This window comes from Psammomys obesus, unplaced genomic scaffold, assembly GCF_907164565.1.
Source record: "Psammomys obesus unplaced genomic scaffold, mPsaObe1.curated_primary_1811, whole genome shotgun sequence".
In the NCBI taxonomy this organism is placed as follows: domain Eukaryota; kingdom Metazoa; phylum Chordata; class Mammalia; order Rodentia; family Muridae; genus Psammomys; species Psammomys obesus.
In genome coordinates this window covers 12,464,245-12,474,971 of record NW_026596244.1, presented here as the reverse complement: position 1 = coordinate 12,474,971, position 10,727 = coordinate 12,464,245, and the positions used below count along the sequence as shown (strand labels likewise).

Below are 10,727 nucleotides of genomic sequence, written 5' to 3'. Positions count from 1 at the left end.
GGGCACATATGCGGGAGAAGTAAGAGAAGAGCGCCCTCAGGCCGGACAATGCTGTGCTCACTGCAGCCTCTTCCTGGCACCTGTAGACAGACAGGACCAACCAATGGACGCTAGCAACCCCTTTGCTATCTGCAGGAAATCACTTGGCAGGCCTGACGTTAGCTGTGTTACTTGCCAGGCTGTTAGTGATATCCTTTAACCAGCTCTGTTACCTGTAGGGTTTGTTTCCAGAAGAGAAGATGGGCCCTCAGCATGCATACTCACTTTAAAGATGGTTCTGTATTGCTGGCTTGCTTTCTAGAGTAAATGTGCCTATTTCTACCTCCAGAAGCAAATGTAGGAAGTGAGTATATCTTTTATGCCAGAATGTAGAGAGTGAAAGGATCCTTGAACCAGCAGGAGTCCCTTTGTGAGTGTTCCTGTTGGGAAGGGATCAGCTGTCCAGAAGATACAGGATAAGCGAGGTCTGAGGGGTCTGGGGCTGTGCCTCAGGACAGTGAAGGGGACACTTTTCTCACATCAAAATAGAATTGTACACTGAAGAAACTGGCTTGCTAAACTGCTGCAGGCTAGGTAGCCAGTGAGCCTCCAGTGAGTGAGACTCCAGTGAGAGAGGGAAGGAGGAAAACAGTCCAGCTGAGCTTCCTAGAAATGATGGGAAATAATGAAGTTTTGGGAACAAGTTTTGGGTGAGGAACATTTGAACACTGACCTATTATTTTTGTGTGTGGACACATCACCATCGCAGCATGAGTGGAGCAAGTGGACAACTTGCAGGAGTCCTTTCTTTCCTTCCACCATGTGCATTCTGGGAATCAAACTCAGGTCATCAGGTTGGCAGCAAATGCTTTTACCTGCTGAAAGTACCTAGAGCGTGGGACAGGTAATTATAACTTGCCTTGAGAAATATGTACTTACCATGGCTAGACACCGAACTCCCGGGAAAGGCACACATGCAATTTTGTTTACCTTGTAGTCCGTAGCTTAAAAACACAAACAGCACTATGAAGCATTGGGAGAATGGCTGAGCCTTTGGAATATGGTTGATGCTGTGAGAGGTTTTGCATTCAATTTTTAGCTCTGCCACTGTAAGGAATAACATTATTAGAATAACATTATTGTAGTTATTAACATATAATATTACTATTAGAACACTTCAAGTGGAAAGTTCATGAAGTTTGCTTTTAAAAGGGTTAGCTGCAGCATGTTGGTGCATAGCCATAGGTGGGAGAAAGAAATGGTCCCTCCTTTTGTCTTTTTTGGTAAAGTTTTGACCCCGGGCCTCACTGTGTAATCCCTGGCTGGCCTGGACTCAAGATCTCCATCTGCCTCCTGAGTGCAGAACTTAATTATACGGTATTCTGCCTGCTTGTGTGCCTGCAGGCCAGAAGAAGGCACCAGATATCACTATAGATGGTTATGAGCCATCATGTGGTTGCTGGGAATTGAACTCAGGACCCTTGGAAGTACAGCCAGCACTCTTAACCTCTGAGCCACCTCTCCAGAGCTGGAAGAAATTTCTTAAATAATGGTAAAATGCTACTGCTGAGACAGGTGGGTATATATTTGGGGTTTTATAGTACTAATTGACTTTAAAATTTTTCATAATGAAATTAATTTTAAGTGGCAATTTGGTCCAGAGAGGCAGTAGCATTTTGTCGAGTCTTTGTCTCTCTAGGGTGGCAGCGGACTTTTTTTTAATATAGCCAATGACACTTCTTTCTCCATGCGTAAGATTCTAGAATGGGCACCGCCCACCCCAGGATGTGAAAGTACAGAAAACAGCAGCAGTGAAGGACAGCGTGAGTCCAGGGAATGAGACTGAGGAACAGCCATTCGCTGAGCGAGGTGTCCCCCTCCTTGTTTTTCTCATTGGCTCATCTGTAGCTATTTGAAAGTTCAAGGGACTCGGGCCCAGAACAGAGCTGACTGTATTGGCACAGTGAGGACGGCGTCTTGGGCCTGTGTTTTGTAGTTGGTGCTTATTAACTGCTCAGCACTTTTCCACACTGGCACTCTAGTTGCTTAAAGTTTAGCTGTAACAATTTGGCTGCTTCAAACGGATTGTTTTTTCATCTAAAAAGGTATTTTTGAGGGAGCCAGATTTTCCCTAATTCACACTAATAAAGTAATAGCCTGACTTCATATAAAGATAATCCTAGATGTGTACATTCTCAGGGCTCTCTTTTCCCATCAGTCCTCTCCTGGCTAAGACTGGGAACGGTCCAGATCCAAACGCACTGGCTGGCTCAGAGTCAGAGAAACCACGGAAACCCAGGCAGTGTTTGTGCACAGAGGCCTAACCATGGCAATGGTTACTATAGAGCCACTGCCTGTCACGGGAGCTGTAAGTGTGAGTTCAAACACTCAGGAGTGTTTGCTGACTGGTGGTGACCTTCAGCATCTGATCCCATTAATAGTCTGAAGAGGACTGCTTGATTCCTGCATCAGATGCAGCAAGCTCGCCTTAGCGTGCACACCCCCTGGTGTGGGTTTGCTGTGTCTGGGAGTGTAAAGACAGGCCCAGAGTCTGCGGTAGGGTTTGGTGACACTGCTTGTCTGGGTTTGAGTACCACCATCATCTAATTGTCTTTACTTTTCAAAAGGCCATTTTCTTCATGACTTTTAGTTATGAGCATTTTTCTCTTAAGGCGGCTGTAAAATAAAAGAAATTAGTTAAAGATCGAAAATTAACAGCTACTAATATGACAGAAGAAAAAAAAATCTTGGTGCATTGAGATGGTGCCTAAACTCTCAGAAGAGGAAAAACGCAGCATGGGCGCTTTCCCAGCAGGCTCTGGTCCTAACTTGCCTCTTTGTCCTCCTAAAACAAAACCCCAGTGACATAATGGGCTGTTGTGCTGTGTTGGGGTTTTCAGGATCTCAGATCCTCTCTCTGTGCCCATGAGCCAGGCAATGAAAACAAGTCTTTTCTTCCCCTCAACACAAGACCCTTAGTCCAGGCCACTTCAGGCTCCCTTGCCTGTGACCCCGCAAGGACCTCGGTTTATTCTAGGAAGAGCTCTGCCTATTTATTCTTTGAGCTCACTTTTTTTTTTTTTTAAACTGTGAGTTCCTGCTTGCTGTTAGTGAATTGGGTTCAGCCAGCTAAGGAAGCATTCATGATTCTTAATCTGCAGACATTTCATTATTACAACATTTTCCTGCTATACTGTCCTCTTATGGAAGCAGTTTGGCACCAAGCTGTAAAGAGCCAGACAGCTGTCTTCCCGTAGTCTCCTCAGTTGAAGGCAGGAGTCCTCTCCTCTCTCAGGTGTAACTAAGAGTAGAGATTCCACATGAAATGCTTTGAGCCTCACTCTTTGCTATGGTTTTCTTGAATTCCACCTGGAAAAAAAGGCCATCTCCACTCCTTCCCAAGCCCCTGAGACAGCTCGTGCTGTCTTCCAGTCCACCTGTGGGCTGTCCTGCGCCAGCATGTCTTCTGAAATGTTAACCGGCCTGTGCAAGCCCATACCTCTTCAGTTTGCCATAAAACGCTATGGTGCCTGGCTGTTGCCTTCATGTTTTATACCCTGCTTCCGACCCCCTCCGTTGAGACCCGTGGAAGACGGGCTGACGCAAACATTTTGTAGCTTTCCCTGGGGCTTGCATGTCAAAACATGCTGTTCTCAGTGAAGAGGATTCCCACTGGTGTCATGGTGGTTGTCAGGAAGAGAAGGACCAATACGGAGAACAAGCCACTTACAGCTGAATGTGGAACCAGCTAACTAACCAGATAGGAAGTCTCAGTTCTGTACTTGTGGCTGTTGAGGGGAAGCACGGATTTTGCTATCTTGCTATCGGCATCGTGGTCTGTGAATACAATCCCATCCATGCTGCCCGGCTGAACCTTACATCAGTCAATCTGGGAGCACACTATTCCCTTTGCAGGCTTTCAAGCTTAACCCCCCCTTCAGTTACCAGTCAGTATGGAATGCCTGCTGGCTTGACTCCTTCTCATCCAGTGCCATTGTCACCTGCAGATTGTGGCTGGGGACCTTTCAGGGACAGCAGCCTGGTAGTTCTTCCCAGTGTTTTCAGGTTCTTATCATCACAGAAAGAATGCAGAGATGAGAGAAGGCAAAAATATTGGCAAGTTTTATTACAGAGTGTGAGGGCACTCGAGGGAATGTGGAGTTCTTAAGGGAGTCACCTGGAATTTGGATAGCTCACCTTAGGGCCAAACTAAAGAGTGGGAAGATTCCTGGATGTTTCGTGGTAGAGTATTCCAGGAACCCATGGTGATTTTCCTGGAAGGGTTTACTCCCCTTCCCAACCTTTAACAGGAGTTTCATGTGTAGCATAATGGCCGCAGGCAACTTTGCAAAGTTACATTAGAGTGATGCACAGATCAGCCAGCTGTTTTCTTGGGCCCTGTTGGGTCCACTGGTTGGGGTGGTCTGTCCACTGTGTGAGTGATCCCGTACCGTCCTGTTGTAACAGCTCTCGCCACCATGCATCCTGCTCTCTCCTCCTCTTTCCTGTCTGGCCCCCTCAGCACTAGGGTACACCTGGGCAGTCTGAGTGCAGAGTCGTCTGAGCCTTGTAGGTTCAGGGGGAGATGGGGTGGTAGCAGATGGAGCTGTTCACGGCCAGAATGAGTGCTGCCATGTTTCAGAGGGAAAAGGAATTAGCAAGCAGCCACACAGCTGTCAAAGTGTATGGATTATAAATACATGCAGCTGGGGCTCCTGAGCGTTTCAAGGTCATCCTTGAATCTCTTCAAGAGGCTTTCTGGAACTTGGAAACAGTTCTGAAAGATCAGCCCTTTAGTCCAGCACAATGCAGAAGATTCAGGCTTTTCGTGACAGGAGACACATCCAAAAATACCTCTAATTTTAAAATAAAAGCCCTTGTTGGTCGTCTCAACAGCTTTGGCTAACAGCGTGTGACTTTTATTAAAAGTCTAGATCAACGGTGATGAATCAGACTCTGCTTGCTCCATTCCCCCTGGATGCCCACTCCCTGCTCCAGCTTTCCCAGCTGACTGATTCCTGTAGCTGCATCTATACCTCACTTCTAGGGACAGCAGGGCCCCTGACCCACCAGGCAGTCCTGTACACCAGGACCAGGAGCATGGAGATCCCAGGCTTCTCGTTCCCCGTGAGCCTCTCTAGGTTGGACCCACTGACGCCCGTAGACAAAGAGCCACTCTCAGAAACCTCTGTCCTTCCGACGGGAGCTGTGTGCTTATGATAGTTACGTCGGAAACTGCAGATCCTCGTGGGGAACGTGAGCCAGGGATGTAGATGTGTGGGCCCTACCATTGCTGTCCTTACCCTCCCTTTAAAACTAAATGTGTATGACCTCAAATTTTGGCTGAATACGAATTCACAGTCAGTAGCTTGCAACTATCTTGGGAAGAGAATTTGCAGTGTGCTTGTGTATGTGTGTGTGTTTGGGGGGGGGCATTTCCAGCATAGAAATAAAACAAAGTCCAGGTCACATCGTCTCGTGCCCCTGTAGGAATGCTTGTCCTGAATCCACTGCCCTCTCTTGTAAAGAGGACGCCTGGCGGCGGGTGTCCCAGTCACCCTACAGGAAGCGTTTCTATTCACAACCCAAACTTCACTCACCTCTGCCTTCCATAAAGGGCTGGAGTGGGTTGCAGAACTCGGGTTGCTTAGAAACTCTGCAACACTTCAAGAAATAAAAGTTAAATGTGAGGTTGTGCACTCTTTTCTGTAGCCTAGGCCTGAGAACCATCACCAGCAGAGTCTATTGTGCCAATGTTTTACTCTGTCATCCAACAAACAGTTTAATGGCTGCCACACAGAAGCTAATTGTGTGCACAAGACACGATCTAGAAGAGAGTTGGTATGTGAGGAAATGTTTTCCTTCCATTGTAAGATGCTGTTGTGAAGCACGCAACACCCCCTTTCTTCAGAAGGAAGGCAGTGACTTAGAAAGGATTGACCGTAACTCCTAGCTTTAACCCCTGCAGAACCAGCTCCCTTTCTGCCTCAGCCTGACCTGGCCCGCAAAACTCAACATGAGCTGACTACAGTGCCGAGCGCTTCCTAGCATTTCTCTTTGCATCAGTGTCAAGCTCAACGTGGCCAACAGTATCAGCACTGAAACACCCTCTTTACCTGCTCAGGAAAATGGTCACAGCGCTGTGTCCACTTGAGACACATCAGGATTCTGGTTAGGGTCTAGGCTGCAGGGAGCCTTGGGGCTCCAAATACCACCACAAACAAGTCAAGCCAAAACAAAACGTGTGTTATTTGGGCTGGTCTTATTATTTCCTATCGGAGCCTAAGTATGATTATTAAACCTTAAACCTGCTTACTAAAAACAGAGACTTACTGCCAAGCTTTGTCTTCCAAGCTGCTTCTCCAGGGCACGCTTGATTCCCTGAGGCACAAAGGGCCTTTTTTTTTTTTTTTTTTTTTACAACTTCTAAGTCAACAACTGGTCCTTTCTCCTACCTTTATAACTTTATAACTCCTACGCAGTCTGCAGTCTTCACATAGCATTCCCGTAGGGACACACACACACACTCTACTGCTGATTTCTTGGTTTGTTTGAGAACTGCTCAGACTATGAGAATTATGGCTTCAAATTACTCTATTTGTTCTTGTAGCATCTTGGAAGGGTAAACAGTTGGAAAAGTTAAAGCCGGTAGCAAAACAAACCAGCAGGCATCGGAGCACTCTACCCTCGTTCTCAGGCCCACACACTGTTGGGGTGGGTGAAGAAAGGAGTGCTGGGCCGGGCTGGCTGTTAGGGCGTACTCCGAGTCCACGAGTGTGTTCCAGGCTGGAATGTTGTCTCGGCCAGCGTGTTCTAAACACTGAGTTGGGATAAACTAAAACAGTAGGTGTGGGTGAAAGCTCCCGGGGAAACTCGCTGTGTACTGCTGTCACTCTCCCCTCGCCGCTCCCTCTGTCCTTCCAGAACTCACACACACCTGAAGGGAAACGGTGGACCATTTCCTTTACAGGCAGGTAGGGACAAGGGTCCTCAGCTGCCTTATTACCCCATACCTGTGTTGGGTAAGAGTTGTTTTTAATCTCTTGACCCTTATCTCAAACCACCACTGTAACTGACAAGTGCCTACTCAACCTCAGGGGAGAAGTTGGCACTGCCGTGATGTTAACACAGGAGAAAGCACTTTTCTATATAACGTGTTTGGAAATTGTTACTTAGCACCTGACCCCCCTCCAAAAAAAAAAAAAACGTTCTTAATGACCAGAGCCCAGTCAATGTTTGCTAAATTTAAAGGCAACTTATTATTTAAATTTGTAGCCTGGGAAACTAAAATGGCATTTTTCCAGTTTAGAAGCAGAAGCAGCAGCATGGCGCAGCAGCTAAAGGTGCAAGCCTTGTGACTCAAGTCAATGCCTACAGCCCATGTGACGAAAAGAGAAAGCTAACTCCTGAAATGGTCTTCTAGCCATTAGCCATCACATGTCCACTATGGCACAGACAGACGCGCACACACACTAAATAAGTGTAACAAAAACGAGGGACACCTCACAAAAGTTGTTTGGATGGTTATAGGAATACGACATTTGCATTTTTTCCAATAAGGTGAAGTCAGGTGTGCATTCAGACTGAGGGTCACAATGTGCAGGCTTTATTGCTGGAGATTTCCACCCTTCAGAGGGCACGTGTGCCAGTCTCGTAGCAGGGCAACTGCTGGGCAGGTCTATAAGCCTTTCATTTCTCTGCCAGTATTCGTGTTTAACTGCAGAACTGGCCATTTACTCTTTTCTACTGTTTCAGATCTTAAGAGGCAAAGCTACAACCTATAATCTGAACACTGAGCAAGTGACCCCATTTGGTGTATTTTCAAAGTAGAATGAAGATGAAAAGAGTGAGTTGAGCAAACCTCAGTATGTATCACAATAGGAAAGGCAACGGAGGAAAGGGAAGAGGGCTTTAAGATCAGCTTGTTGCTTCAGATGTGTGCCTGAGGGGCTGACCAGCGTGATCAAGGCCCCGTGGAGTCAGCACATAGGCTACAGCTACTCCTTTAGCAAATAAGTCTGCTTTATAATGATGAGGTGTGCTTTAGGACGGCTGCTGAAATTGGGCAATCTGAAGGCTTTGTTCAGTCAGGGCTTCCTGATGACAGATTAAACAGAGCAAGCTGCAGAGAGAGCCGAGCAAGCAGGTATGTCCCAGAGGGCATTGGGGCATGCCCCAGCCATGATGAGTAACTGATATACTCAGAGTGTCTTTCTTGGGAAGAGGCTGGCCCATCCTCCATTCACAGCAGCAGCAGCAGAAGCAGCAGCAACACCCCCACCACCATCACCATCACCATCACCACCATCACCAACACCATCACCACCATCACCACCACCATCACCATCACCACCAACACCACCACCACCAACACCATCACCATCGCCACCACCAACACCATCACCATTGCCACCACCATCACCACCATCACCACCACCATCTCCACCACCACCACCATCACCATCACCACCATCATCACCACCATCTCCACCACCACCACCACCACCACCACCATCTCCACCACCACCACCACCACCATCACCACCACCATCACCACCACTATCTCCACCACCACCACCACCACCATCTCCACCACCAGCAAGACCACCTCCACCTTCCAGCCATGAATCTGGTAGCTGGGCTGATGCCAGGCACACTGCTTTAGGAGCCTTCTGAGCCCTTCTGGCAGACTGGATGGCACATTTTCCTACTGTAGGCGGAGCAAAGCCCTTGCTGGCCATGACAAGCCTAGGGAGACGTGAGGAAGACAGCGTACGAATATATTACTTCCTAGGCTGGAGAGCTCGGCCTTGCTTCCTTCCAGCGCTTTCTGCCGTGCAGGAAGAACACCGGTAGAAATAAGCAAGATCTGTCTGTGCAGGGGCCTCACACCAAGCTGCTTGAAAGGGAAGCCCAGTGGCAGGAGATGACTCAGGGTGCCACTGCCTTGTCAGGCTGAAGGCCACATCTACACACAGGACCCTACAGAAGGTTTGAGACCGATGTGGAAGCCTGTTTGACCTGTGAACAGTAATCCTGCAGCAATTTCTGGCCGAGTGAATTTGGGGAGAAGGGGAAGAAGTTTAAGCTTCAGGACATAGTTGTCCATTTCACTTCCTTAGGGTGGAAACCAATGGGAGGTCGGTGGGTCCCACACACGGTAGACAGCAAACGGATCTCCTTACTCTGGTTAGAGCTAGAATGGCGGCAGTGGGGGCCTCAGCTTCCCAAGCCAGCCGGCAGGGAAAGGAAAGAGGGAAGAGGTGCTGACCTGAGGGGAAGGTGAGTGGCGTCCAGACACCACCACACAAGGATATGGATTTGAGCCGTTGGCATGACTGAAGACAATTGGCCCTCATTTTCCTGGGCCCCTTCCAAGGATGGAAACATAAAGCCATGTTTATTCGTTTTTATCACCTTTACTTCAGAAAAGACACCCAGATTAAACTCAGAAGCGATTCCCATGGGATTATAATGGACAATGGAGATCAAGGGTTGTGAGAGCCTTGTGACTCAGAGGAAAGAAGGGCCACCAGGGGGCGCTAGAGAAGCAGAGGGAGGCCAGAAAGAAGCTAAGATCGAAGGGCAGAGGGAAGAGGGTTGGGCTTCACTCCTCCGAAGGGGCTTTTTCTTCCTGGAAATCTCACCATGCTGCCCAGGCTGGCTTCAAATTCCCAGCTCAAGCTATCCACTTGCCTCAGCTTCTGGAGTAGCTGGACCCACAGACTGGAGCGGAAAGCTCCCTACAGTGTGGGGCCGTGCAGGGCTTGGAGGGGAGGGCAGGGGAAGGGAGGACAGGGGAGGGGAGGGGAGGGGAGTGGAGGGGAGGAGAGGGGAGGGGAGGACGACAGCAGCCTCTGACTAGGTAAAGAAGGGATACAGGGCCTGGCCTGATGACCAAGCAGCTCTCCCTGAGCTGGAGGACAGCCTAGTCTACAGAGTGAGGACAGCCAGGGCTATATAGAGAGATCCTGTCTAAATAGATAGATAGATGATAGATAGATAGATAGATAGATAGATAGATAGATAGATAGATAGACAGATAGATAGAAAAATAAAAATAAGGGCACCATCCCACAGCTCACACTTAACTCGTTATTACTTTTTTAAAAAACCTGGGTAGCAGTCAGTATTCATTTGGCCTTGATACTTTCAGTGTTTGTGGGTTACGTTAAGCCTTGAACTACATTAACGGCCAAAGTATCGTCGAGAAGGACAAGAAATAGGCGGCAGTTTGGGGGTCCTGGATAGTGGGCTGATCTCTTTTCCTAAGCAAGGCTAGCAGAAGGAGGCGAGGCACCGCGTCGGAGGCGCGGCCCCGGACCTGTGGAGCGCCGAGCCCTGGTTCCTAGGGCTTGGGAAAGTCGGGTCGGTTGTCTGGACGCACCCAGAGAGGGTAGGATGACTTCATTCCCGCAGAGGGCGCTTCCCGCCCGGGCGGCCGGGCTGCCAGCAGCCGGTTTGTCCGGGCTGTTTTCTCTGACTACTCACTTCTCTCTGCCTGGCGTCGCCGCAAGTCACTTTGGAAAGAAAAAAAAAAAAAAAAGCTGCGATTGGACTGACTTCCCCGTTTCCCTCAGCGAGTGGGCGGCCTCTTCCCCGTCCGCAGACAGCGCCGTCCGTCAGCTAGGTCTGCGGGCTTTTTCTCTTCTCTAATGAGGCTGAGAAGTTTGTTACCATCCCTGCGACACAAGAAAATAGCGGGGCAAGGGGCGGGGGCCGCCCGGGGCCGCCGGACGCCTGGGCGG

The 10,727-nt window shown here is 48.7% G+C and overlaps 1 protein-coding gene across 3 annotated transcripts in view; it reads left to right on the top strand.

Annotated features, from left to right (window-relative positions):
- Positions 1-10,334: 10,334 nt before the first annotated feature.
- The window catches only part of Fhdc1 (FH2 domain containing 1), a 35,492-nt gene continuing 35,099 nt past the window's right edge, over positions 10,335-10,727 (top strand). Inside the window, exon 1 of one of the 3 annotated variants that reach the window (XM_055596655.1) lies at positions 10,335-10,347. The gene's annotated coding sequence lies outside the window, so the exon portion shown is untranslated. The other 2 variants (XM_055596653.1, XM_055596650.1) reach the window with 2 other exon arrangements.